We start from the raw sequence: 12,103 nt of genomic DNA, 5'->3' as shown, positions 1-12,103 counted from the left end.
TTTAGCCACACAATCTATGGTATTTTGTTACAGTAACCCAAGCAAACTAGTACCTGAATAACCTCTGATGAAGTAGGCAGGTGAAGAAGCTCTGGAGTGTTTGATGCACTGGTACATGGTTGAGAATTCCCTTCTAATTGTTGAGAGAAAATGAAATTGATGCTTATGTCCAATTAATGAAAGAAAACTATTATATTAGACTTAGCTAGAAAAAAATTTAAGTATTGCCATTAAGTTTTAAAAAGATGCAAAGGAACAAAATTGGAAGAAAATAAATTGGAAGACATGTTAAGCATGTCTGTGAGAGGGTAGTGGCATTAATGGACAAGATTTTTCTTCTTTTTTTTTTTCCAAATTGTTCTTTAATACAGTCCTATGTATTTTTATAATAGAAAAAAAATGAAAACTAACATTTAGCCAGTGATTGCAACACAATGAGAGTCTAATGGCAAGGGTTTTGTTTATTTTAAGCTATCTTTACAGAGAAACAAAAGCTATTTATAAAACATATTTTGAGTTCATAAATGTCTACATTTCTCTTGGCTCTTTTTAAAAGGGAAGTGCTGTTCTCCTAAAACTCATTCCTTGTATTGAGAGAAGATTCTGTCACAGTAACTGAGAATAATAATACCATATGTAAAATATTTAGAAAATGTTCATTGTGGGACACAAGGGTGGCTCAGTCAGTTAAGTGTCTACATTCAGTTCACTTCATGATCACAGAGTCCTTAGATCGAGTCCTACTTTGGGCTCGTTGCTTCTCCTCCCTCTGCCACTCCCCTTGCTTATGTCCTTGCTCTCTCTCTCTCTCTCTGACAAATAAATAAATAAAATCTTCTAAATAATGTTCACAGTAATGAATAAATGCTGAAGGAAAACCAAATAATAAATATTAGGATCTCAAAGAAAATGTTCACTCAGAGCTGACCAACATGAAGAGCGGGAAAATACAATGATGAATAGAAATTCAGGAAATAGAAAAGCTAAGAGTTGTTTCTTAAATAATAATAATAATAATAATAAATAACATAGACAGACTTTTAGCACAAATGACCCAAGAGAAAAAGGAAGGGAAGGTAGTAGAGAGAGAAAGACTAAATAATTAATATAGAAAATTAAAAAGGAGACATCAGTATAAATGTTGTTATAGACAACTTTATGACAATACTTTTGACAATTTAGACATATTTCTGTAAACATAACTTACAAAATCTGACAAAAGAAGAAAATAGTTTCATTAGTCTTAATTTTATTAAAGACATTTAATCTGTGATTTTAAAATTCCATATAAAGAAATCTTCAGACCAGGTAGCATCAATACAAATATTCCTCCAACATTTAAGAAAAAAAAATGCCACAATTTTACAAACTTTTCCAGACAAATGAACAAAGAGGGAATCATTTCCAACTTACTGTATAATATCATTACCTCACTGCCAAATTCTGACAAGAACATTATAAACAAGGAAAATCCAAATAAATTTAAAAATGCTCAACATAATATCAGCAAATTAAATTCAAGTTAGGTTTGTTCCAAGGTTGAAGAATTGTTTAACATCTAAAAATCAATGAGCATAATTCATTACACTAAGAGAAAAAAGTGAGAAATCATATAATCATCTTAAGAAATAAAAATAAAATCATCTGATAAAATTCAACATTGACTCATGCTAAAACCTCTTAACTAAGCTACAGAACTTTTAAAAATAATATAGAGAGGTTTTAACAAATACTGTACATTATACTTCAGGCTAATATATATAATAATTCCTTCTGAGATAGGAATTGAGAAAAGAAAGCTGCTCACCATTTCTGTGTTACATTGTGCAGGAGGGGTTAACAAAAGCAATAAGGTAAAACAAATAGAAAAGGTCTAAAATAGGAAGAAAAGAACAAAAGACTGCCATCATTCAAGGACAACATGATTGTGTATTTAGAAAATCTAAAGGATTAACAGATAAGATAAACTACTAGAAGTTATACTAATTTATAATGTCCACAAGATGTAAGGAACATGTAAGAAAGATCATAGTATTTCTATATTGTAGAAATTGGAGTAGGGGCTGAAGTAAAATTTAAAATAGGACCAAACACATCAAATGCATAGAAATAAATCTAAAAAAGATGCAGAAAATTATAAAATATTATTGACTTTAAAAAGATGTATGGGGAGAAGCAAGATCGCAGAGACCAAAATATCATCAGGTGCTAGGAGTTCAGCTAGATAGTTATCAAACCATTTTGAACACCTACAAATTCAACAAGAGACAGAAGAGAAGAATAGCAGCAATTCTACAAACAGAAAATTGACCACTTTCCAGAAGGTAGGATGTGCAGGGAAGTGAATCCAAAGCCATTGGAAGATAGACCACAGCAGGAGGGGCACTCCCAGCAAGTGAGAGAGCAGTGGAGCACAAAATTAGAACTTTTAGAAGTCTGCTCCACTGAGGAATGTCGCTCCAGATGCTAAGCAGAGGCTGGAGCCCTCACAGGGACAGTGTGGTCTCAGGACCCACAGGGTCACAGAAAGACCAGGGATGCCTGAATGTGGCGGAGCTCTAGCGGGAAGCCAGCTAGAGAGATGGAGACAAGGAGTGTGCTGTCAGCTCGGGGTTACCTGAAACCACAATCCAAGGCATAATTGGGTCATGGCTCTTCCAGCAGGGACCTCACAGTGGCAGATCTGGAGAGACTCCCTTCTTCCTCCTTCAGGAGGAGCAGTATAGGCATGTGCTACAGGAATCTGCTGGGTTGGGAGACTCCAAATGGGGCTGTGCACCAGAGATAGAAATGTTAGGTCAATGGCTGGTTGAACACAGAGTGTGGCCAGAGATCAGGGGGACGGGAGTGACTGCTTTTCTCTGGGGGCGCATTGAGGAGTGGGGCCCTGGGATTTTGGCTCCTATGAGGGGCCAAAGATTGGGAGGCCACCATTTTCATTCCTGTCTTTCAAAGCTTTATGGAAAGTGTTCAGGGAACAAAAGCTACCGAGAGCAAACATGAGCAGATTACTTAGTGGCGTAATTCCGCCTCCAACAGAGATATTTGAGATTCACTGCAACAGGCCCCTCCCCGAGAAGATCAGCAAGAATGTTTAGCAAAAACCAAGTTCACCAATCAATGAGAACTGTGGAATTCCAGAACTAGGGGAAAGCAACATATAGAATTCATGGCTTTTTCCCATGATCTCTGAGTCTTTCAAAGTTAATTTTTTACTTTAGTTTTTTCTTATTCTATTTTTTTAATTTTTCCTCCTTCCAACTTTAACATTTTTAAACTATTTTATCTTATCAATACCTTTTTAAAAATATTTTTAAATTTTCAATGTTATAGTCATATTTTATCCCTTCACTGTATTTATCCTTATTTTTTGTAAACATATTTTTTTTCTTTAAAATTTTGGGATACAATTTTTTCTAATAGATCAAACTATACCTTAAATATAGCACATGGCTTTGCTCTAGTCTCCAGCCTGATCACATTCTTTCCGCTTTTTTTTTTCAACCAACTTATCAAATCAATTCCTTCTTTACAATCTTTTTTAAATTTTCATCTTTACATTCATATTCCATCCCTTCATCATGTTTACCCTTATTTTTGTATGTATATATATATATATATATACACATAAGTTTTTCTTTCTTTAAAATTTTGGGAGGTAGTTTCTTCTAACAGACCAAAATGCTCCCAAAATCAAGTGTGTGGCTCTGTTCTATTCATCAGTCTAATTAATATATATATATATATATATATATATATATCTCCATATACATACATTCACATATATACACATACACATAATATACATACACATATACATATGTATGTGTGTGTGTGTGTATTTTTTTTTTCCTCCCCTTCCTACTACCCCCAGTTTTGGGTCTCTTCTGATTTGGTTAGCGTATATTTTTCTGGGGATTTTACCCTTTTAGTATTTTCTTTTCTCATTCATTTATTCTTATCTGGATAAAATGACAAGGTGGAAAAACTCACCACAATAAAAAAAGAATAAGCAGCAGTACCAAAAGCTATGGACCTAATCAATGTGGACATTAGTAAGATGTCAGAACTAGAGTTCAAAATGCCAATTATCAAGGTGCTAGCTGGGCTCAAAAAAGCATGGAAGATATTAGAGAATCCCTTTCTGGAGAAATAAAATCCCTTTCTGGAGAAATAAAAGAACTAAAATGTAATCACGTTGAAATAAAAAAGCTACTAGTGAGATGCAATAAAAAATGGAGACTCTTACTACTAGGATAAATGAGGCAGAAGAGAGAATTAGTGATAAAGAAGACCAAATGATGGAGAATAAAGAAGCTGAGAAAAAGAGAGACAAACAACTACTGGACCACAAGGGGAGAATTCGAGAGATAAGTAATACCAGAACGAAACAATATTAGAATAATTGGGATCCCAGAAGAAGAAAAAAGAGAGAGGGGGAAGAAGGTATATTGGAGCAAATTATAGGAGAGAATTTCCCTAATTTGGCAAAGGGAACAAGCATCAAAATCCAGGAGGAACAGAGAAACCCCCTCAAAATTTAAAAAAAAAAAAAAGTCCACGCCCCATCACCTAATAGTAAAACTTACAAGTCTCAGTGACAAGGAGAAAATCCTAGAAGCAGCTCACAAAAAGAGGTCTGTAATATACAATGGTAGGAATATTAGTTGGATAGCAGAGCTATTCACAGAGACCTGGCAGGCCAGAAAGGACTGGCATGATATATTCAGAGTACTAAACGAGAAAAATAGGCCACCAAGAATACTATATCCAGCTAGGCTGTCATTGAATATAGAAGGAGAGACAAAAAAAAAAAAAAAAAAAAAACTTCCAGGACAAACAAAAACTAAAAGAATTTGCAAACACCAAACCAGCCCTACAGGAAATATTGAAAGGGGTCCTCTATGCAAAAAGAGAGCCTAAAAGTAACAGACCAGAAAGGAACAGAGACAATATACAGTAACAGTCACCTTGCAGGCAATACAATAGCATTAAATTCCTAACTTCCAATAGTTACCCTGAATGTAAATGGGCTAAATTTCCCAATCAAAAGACACAGGATATCAGAACAGATTAAAAAAAACAAGACCCATGGATTTGCTGTCTACAAGAAACACATGTTAGACGCAAAGACACCTCCAGATTTTAAATGAGGGGTGAAAAACAATTTACCATGCTAACAGATATCAAAAGAAAGCTGGGATGGCATTCCTTACATCAGATAAATAAGATTTTAAGCCAAGACTATAATAAGAGATGAGAAAGGACACTATATCATAATTAAAGGTTCAGTCCAACAACAAAATCTAACAATTATAAATATCTATGCCCCTAATATGGGAGAAGCCAATTATATAAATCAATTAATAACAAAATCAAAGAAACATATCAATAATAATATAATAATAGTAGGGGACTTTAGCTGCCCCCCCCGTACTGAAATGGACAGATCATCTAAACAACAGATCAACAAGGAAACAAAGGCTTTAAATGACACACTGGACCAGATGGACATCACAGATATATTTAAAACATTCCATCTCAAAACAACAGAATACACATTCTTCTCTAGTGCACATGGAACATTCCCCAGAACAGATCACATCCTGGGTCACAAACCAGGATTCAACCAGTCAAAAGACTGGGATCATTCCCTGCATATTTTCAGACCACAATGCTCTGAAACTAGAACTCAAATACAGGAGGAAAGTTGGAAAGAACTCAAACACATGGAGGCTAATGAATGAATGGGTCAACTAGGAAATTAAATAAGAATTGAAAAAAAAAATCATAGGAACAAATGAAAATTAAAACACAACTGCTCAAAATCTTTGGGTCACAGCAAAGGTGGTCCTGAGAGGAAAGTATATAGCAATACAAGCCATTCTCAAGAAACAAGAAAATTCTCAAGTACAGAACCAAACCCTACACCTAAAGGAGCCAGAGAAAGAAAAGCAAAGAAAGCCTATAGCTATCAGAAGAGAAATAATAAAGATTAAAGCATAAATCAAGGAAATAGTAGAACAAATCAACGAAACTAGAAGCTTGTTCTTTGAAAGAATTAATAAGATTGATAAACCACTGGCCAGACTTAACAAAAAGGAAAGAGAAAGGACCCAAATTAATATAATCCTGAATGAAACAGGAAAGATCACAACAAACACCAAAGAAATACAAACAATTATAAGAACATATTATAAGCAACTATACACCAGCAGTAGAACAAATCAACAAAACTAGGAGTTTGTTCTTTGAAAGAATTAATAAGATTGATAAACCCTTGGCCAGACTTAACTAAAAGGAAAGAGAAAGGACCCAAATAAATATAATCCTGAATAAAAGAAGTGAGATCACAACCAACATCAAAGAAATACAATTGAAGAACATATTATGAGCAACTATACACCAGCAAATTTGACAATCTTGAAGAAATGCATGCATCTTTAGAGACAAGTAAATTACCAAAACAGAACTAGAGAGAAATAGAAAACCTGAACAGACCCAAAACTAGTAAGGATATTTATCAAAAATCTCCCGACAAACCAGAGCCCAGGGCCAGATGGTTTCCAAAGGGAATTCTACCAAACATTTAAAGAAGAATTAATACCTATTCACCTGAAATTGTTCCAAAAAACATGGAAATGGAAGGAAAATTTCCATTTCATTCCTTTTATGAGGCCAGAATTAACTTGATCCCTAAACCAGAAAAAAAAACCATCAAAAAGAATTCCAGACCAATATGCTTGATGAACAGAGATGCAAAAATTCTCACCAAAATACTAGTCAATAGGATCCAACAAATTAAAAGGATTATTCACCATGACCAAGTAGGATTCATTCCTGGGCTGCAAGGGTGGTTCAACATCGGCAAATCAATCAATGTGATACAATACATTAACAAAGGAAAGGACAGGACCATATGATACTTCCAAGAGATGCAGAAAGAGCATTTGACAAAGTACAGCATCCTTTCTTGATCAAAACTCTTCACAGTGTAGACATGGAGGGTACATACCTCAATATCATCAAAGCCATTGATGAAAAACCCACATCAGATATCATTCTCAATGGGGAATGAGCTTTTCCTCTAAGGTCAGGAACATGGCATGGATGTCCACTCTCACCACTGCTATTCAACATAGTAATGGAATTCCTAGCCTCAGCAATCAGACAACAAAAAGAAATAAAAGGCATCTGAATCAGCAAAGAAGTCAAACTCTCATTCTTTGCAGATGATATGATACTTTATGTGGAAAACCCAGAAGACTCCTCTACAAATCTGCTAGAACTCACACAGGAATTCAGTAAAATGTCAGGATATAAAATCAATGCACAGAAATCAGTTCCATTTCTATACACCAACAGTAAGACAGAAAAAAGAGAAAGTAAGGAGTCAATCCCATTTACCATGGCACCCAAAACCATAAGATACCTAGGAATAAACCTAACCAAAGAGCCAAAGACTCTGTACTCAGAAAACTATAAAGTACTCATGAAAGAAATTGAGGAAGACACAAAGAAATGGAAAAAACATTCCATGCTCATGGATTGGAAGAACAAATAACGTGAAAATGTCTATGCTATCAAAATCAATCTACAAATATAATGCAATCCCAGTAAAATACCATCAATTTTTTTCAAAGAAATGGAACATAGAGTCCTAAAATTTATATGGAACCAGAAAAGGTCCCAAATAGCCAGGGGAAATGTTGAAAAAGAAAACCAAAGTTGGTGGCATCACAATTCCAGATTCCAAGCTCCATTACAAAGCTGTTATCATCAAGACAGTATGGTACTGGCACAAAAACAGACATATAGATCAATGGAACAGAATAGAGAGTCCAGAAATAGACCCTCAAGTCAGCGGTCAACTAATCTTTGACAAAGCAGGAAAGAATGTCAATGGGAAAAAAAAAAAAAACAGTCTCTTCAACAAATGGTGTTGGGAAAATTGCACATGCAGAAGAATGAAACTGGACCATTTCCTTACACCACATATGAAAATAGACTCAAAATGGATGAAAGATATCAATGTGATTTAGGAATCCATCAAAATCCTTGAGGAGAACACAAGCAGCAACCTCTTCAACCTCAGTCCCAGGACTTTCTTCCCAGAAACATCACCAAAGGCAAGGGAAGCAAGGGCAAAAATGAACTATTGGGACTCATCAAGATCAAAAGCTTTTGCACAGCAAAAGAAACAGTCAACAAAACCAAAAGACAACTGACAGAATGGGAGAAGATATTCATAAATGATATATCAGATAAAAGGCTAGTATCCAAAATCTATAAAGAATTTATCAAACTCATCACCAAAAGAACAAATATTCCCAATCAAGAAATGGGCAGAAGACATGAACAGACATTTCTGCAAAGACGACGTCCAAATGGCCAACAGATACATGAAAAAGTGCTCAACATCACTCAGGATCAGGGAAATACAAATCAAAACCTCAGCAAGATACCACCTCACACCAGTTAGAATGGCTAAAATTAATCAGTTAGGAACCAACGGATGTTTTCAAGGATGTAGAGAACGGGGAACCCTCCTACACTTTTGGTGGGAATGCAAGCTGATGCAGCTACTCTTGAAAACAGTATGGAGGTTCCTCAAAAAGTTGAAAATAGAGCTACCCTATGACCCAGGAATCACAGTACTGGGTATTTACCCTAAATATACAAATTTAGTGATTCAAAGGGCACATGCAACCCAATGTTTATAACAGCAATGTCCATAATTGCCAAACTGTGGAAAGAACCTAGATGTCCATCAACAGATGAATGGCTAAAGAAGGGGTGGTATATATATATATATAATGCAGCTATAGTTGTTTAGCTCAACTATATTGAGCTAAAAAGCTCAAAATATTGCCATTTGCAACAACGTGGATAGAACTAGAGTGTATTAGCTAAGCAAAATAAGTCAACCAGAGAAAGACAATTATCATATGATCTCTCTGATATGAGGAATTTGCATGGTTGGGGGTCAGGAGGAGTAGGCAGGGAAAAAATGAAACAAGATGGGATTGGGAGGAAGACAAACAATAAGAGACTCAATCTCATGAAATAAATTGAAGGTTTTTGGGGACAGTGGGGGTAGGGGAAGGGTGGCTGGGTTATGGACTTTGGGGAGGGTATATGCTATGATGAGTGCTGTGAGATGTGTTAAGCCTGATGATTCAAAGAACTGTACCCGTGGGGCAAATAATACATTATATATTAAGAAAAAAAAGGCCTATATAAAATGATATATCATCTGTATTTCATTCTGAAAAATTTTAAGTTTCTTTCAATTCTTTATCTACCTGGAGTAGGTAAATCTAAACAAACATCATCTTTATAAAGTAGTAACCATTACGGCATGGTTTGTGAGATTAAAGTGAAAAAAAAGACAAAATTGAAATAATGGATAATGATAGTAATAAATTCAAAATAGAAAAAGAACAAACCTGCAAGTACTTCAAAGTCACTTTTTTGTCCCAAAGAAGGTAACAGTTGTGTTAAATTTTACTATATTTAAATCAATATTATTTATCAAAGTCACCTTAAAGAAAGTTAAAAGACTAGCCACAGTTTAACTAATAAAGAATTAGTATCAAAAATTTAATAGAACTCCTCCAAATCTAGCAATCTATGGTGGAAGCAAAGGGATAGGATTTGGGAAGGGCACCTAAGTAGATGTTAATTGCTATCAATATTATAAAAAAATAAAAGAGGGCAATCCATAAACAAATGATGATAATGCATCATGACAAAAAGGAATTCTATTAATCTAATTCTGGATTCCTGAGGACTAATAAATACATATGTGTTTGTGTGTGTGTGTGTGTGTGTAAAATATATATATATATATATATATATATATATATATATTTGATTATGATTCCCTATATGATTGATAGGGAAAGGGAGGTAAGTGTTACCAATGTTTTGTTGTCTGTTTTAACTAAGAAAGTTCTAAGCTACCAAGAATAGATATGATTCCTAAAAACAAACTACTCTAAATACTATTAAATAATTATGGAATCAGACTTTCTTATATTTCCTGGTTTTAGTATTTTTATGCTTTTCTGCCATTCAGCCAGGTTTTTAACCTTATCTTTTAATATTTAACTAGCATTTTTAAGTGTTCTGTACCCAGAAGTCTTTCTCTGCACAGTTGTTCACCATGTTCTCAGAAACACAAACACACACAGATCACTTCCTACATGCCAAGAATGATTCTGGATTCAAAAGATTTAGTAGTGAATAATTAGTCAAAACTATCTGCCTTCATGGAGCTGACGTTCTAGCAGGAGTCGGCAGACAAAATCAGGTAAGTAAAAGAAGCAACATGTCAGGAGACCTCCAGTGTTAGAGATCAAAGTAAGGCAGGAGAGGTAAACTGGGCTGGCAGGTGTGGCTCCTGCTATAAGTTGGCAGAGAATGGTTTCACTGATAAGAAGGCATTTGGACAAAAACTCAAAAGTGGTCAAGGAGTGATGCTTGTGACATCAAAGGGAAGGAGCTTTCTAGACAAAGAGAACAACACCTACAAAGTTCCTGCACTGGACACATTGGATTTGAGGTGCCTATTTAAAAAATCAAATAGAAATGCTGATTAAGCATTGAATGTGAGCTGGAGGTCAGGAGAACAACCAGGCTGGAGATATGTTTGCAGTCATTCACCCTATAAATGATACTTAAAGCCAAATACTGGATGAAATTACCAAGGGAATGAGTATATCTGGGGAAGAAATTAAAAAATTTTCACCTAGGCCTCTATGAGCTCTGAGGGCCCTGAGACTCTTAGTGGGAGCTAAAAATATTGTTGGAGTTTATTTAAAAGATGATCTGGTTGGATGGTGGTGATCTTCAAAGTCAGGTTTTTGAAATGTTTCAAAGGTATAACTACTGGAGAATATATATAGTATGATGGAAGGCAAAATCATTGGATGAAAGGAGCTCAAGGAATGGAGAAGTTAATGAATCAGAGAGCTTATTTACTTGGACACCAAAATCACAGTTCTTATAAAACTAGAACTAGAGAAAGTCACAAGTATCCAGGGGCTAAATTCTTTAAGAAATGAGAAAATGGATACAAATCAATAGACTACTATAAGAGGAAGAGATAATGGATGTTATCCTTTGATGTCATAGGATTCAAAGCTGGGTATGTTAGAGAAGAGAAAGGGAGAACGGTCTGGAAACAGTGTGAGGAATAAGGGGGTCACTTCCCCATCTCCAGGCCCATATGGGTGAGGCATGGGAGAGGAGCTCATCACCACTTGAGAGAGCAGCAGAGGAAGAAAATGTCCTCAGGGCTACAGACTGATCACAGATTTCTGTAAGACCAAGAGGTGAAATGAACACTTAGCAGAGGGTAAAGATTTAGGAGTTTTGCTGGTTACTGGCTATGAGTTCAGGGAGAAGAATAAACAAGTTTCAAGAGCAAAAAGGGTGAGGGATAAGATCACCAAAAAAGGCATACAAAGTTAGAAAGAGAGTTCCTTGGCCAATGATTTTAGAGAGAGATTATAGTATCTGAGAAGAAGCCATAGAGGAAAAGGCAATTTTCTAACTTTTCATTCCTCTCATTGAAGGCAATTCCATTCTTTCCTCAAAGATTACATATGATGAAATTAAAACCCAGAGAACTGAAGGGATTCACACCAAGCCACAAAACCAAGTTGGATCTCATGTAGAGAAAGGTGGGCTTTTTGGACACATTTCTGTTTTTCCCAGAACTTTATATTGAAAAATCCTATTAAAGAGTTCCTACCATGGGCCTATTCCCATCATAAAAATGGAGAATCTGCTTTGAAACTACTGGTGAAAGGGGTACCTGAGGAATAGCAGTTTCAGTGTGACTTATCAAATTTATTGAAATAGCAGAGTAAACAGGCAGATACAAGGTCTAGAACAGGATGCCAACAATGACAATGACAAAAATAGTTGAATCCAGGAAATGCCACAATGAACCTCACTTCCTGAGTTCTGTGCCATGATAGTGTAAGTTAGTGTGGTAAAGAGGTGTGTCTTGTGCTTCCAGTAATACATCCTTTAGGATAGGGTCAAAGCAAGGTCACCGAACAGCGCGTTCAAGTCTATAATGTTTTATTAT

General features: G+C 35.4%; 1 protein-coding gene across 1 annotated transcript in view; it reads right to left on the bottom strand.

Moving 5' to 3' along the window:
• IQCM (IQ motif containing M) overlaps positions 1 to 12,103 on the bottom strand; it is a 268,148-nt gene that overhangs the window by 124,004 nt on the left and 132,041 nt on the right. The window lies entirely within an intron of this gene.

The sequence above is a fragment of the Mustela putorius genome, unplaced genomic scaffold (genome assembly GCF_011764305.1).
Source record: "Mustela putorius furo isolate JIRA1106 unplaced genomic scaffold, ASM1176430v1.1 tig00000242_pilon_pilon_pilon, whole genome shotgun sequence".
NCBI lineage: Eukaryota > Metazoa > Chordata > Mammalia > Carnivora > Mustelidae > Mustela > Mustela putorius.
The sequence above is the reverse complement of the archived record's forward strand: the minus strand, read 5'-3'. Positions and strand labels throughout refer to the sequence as shown.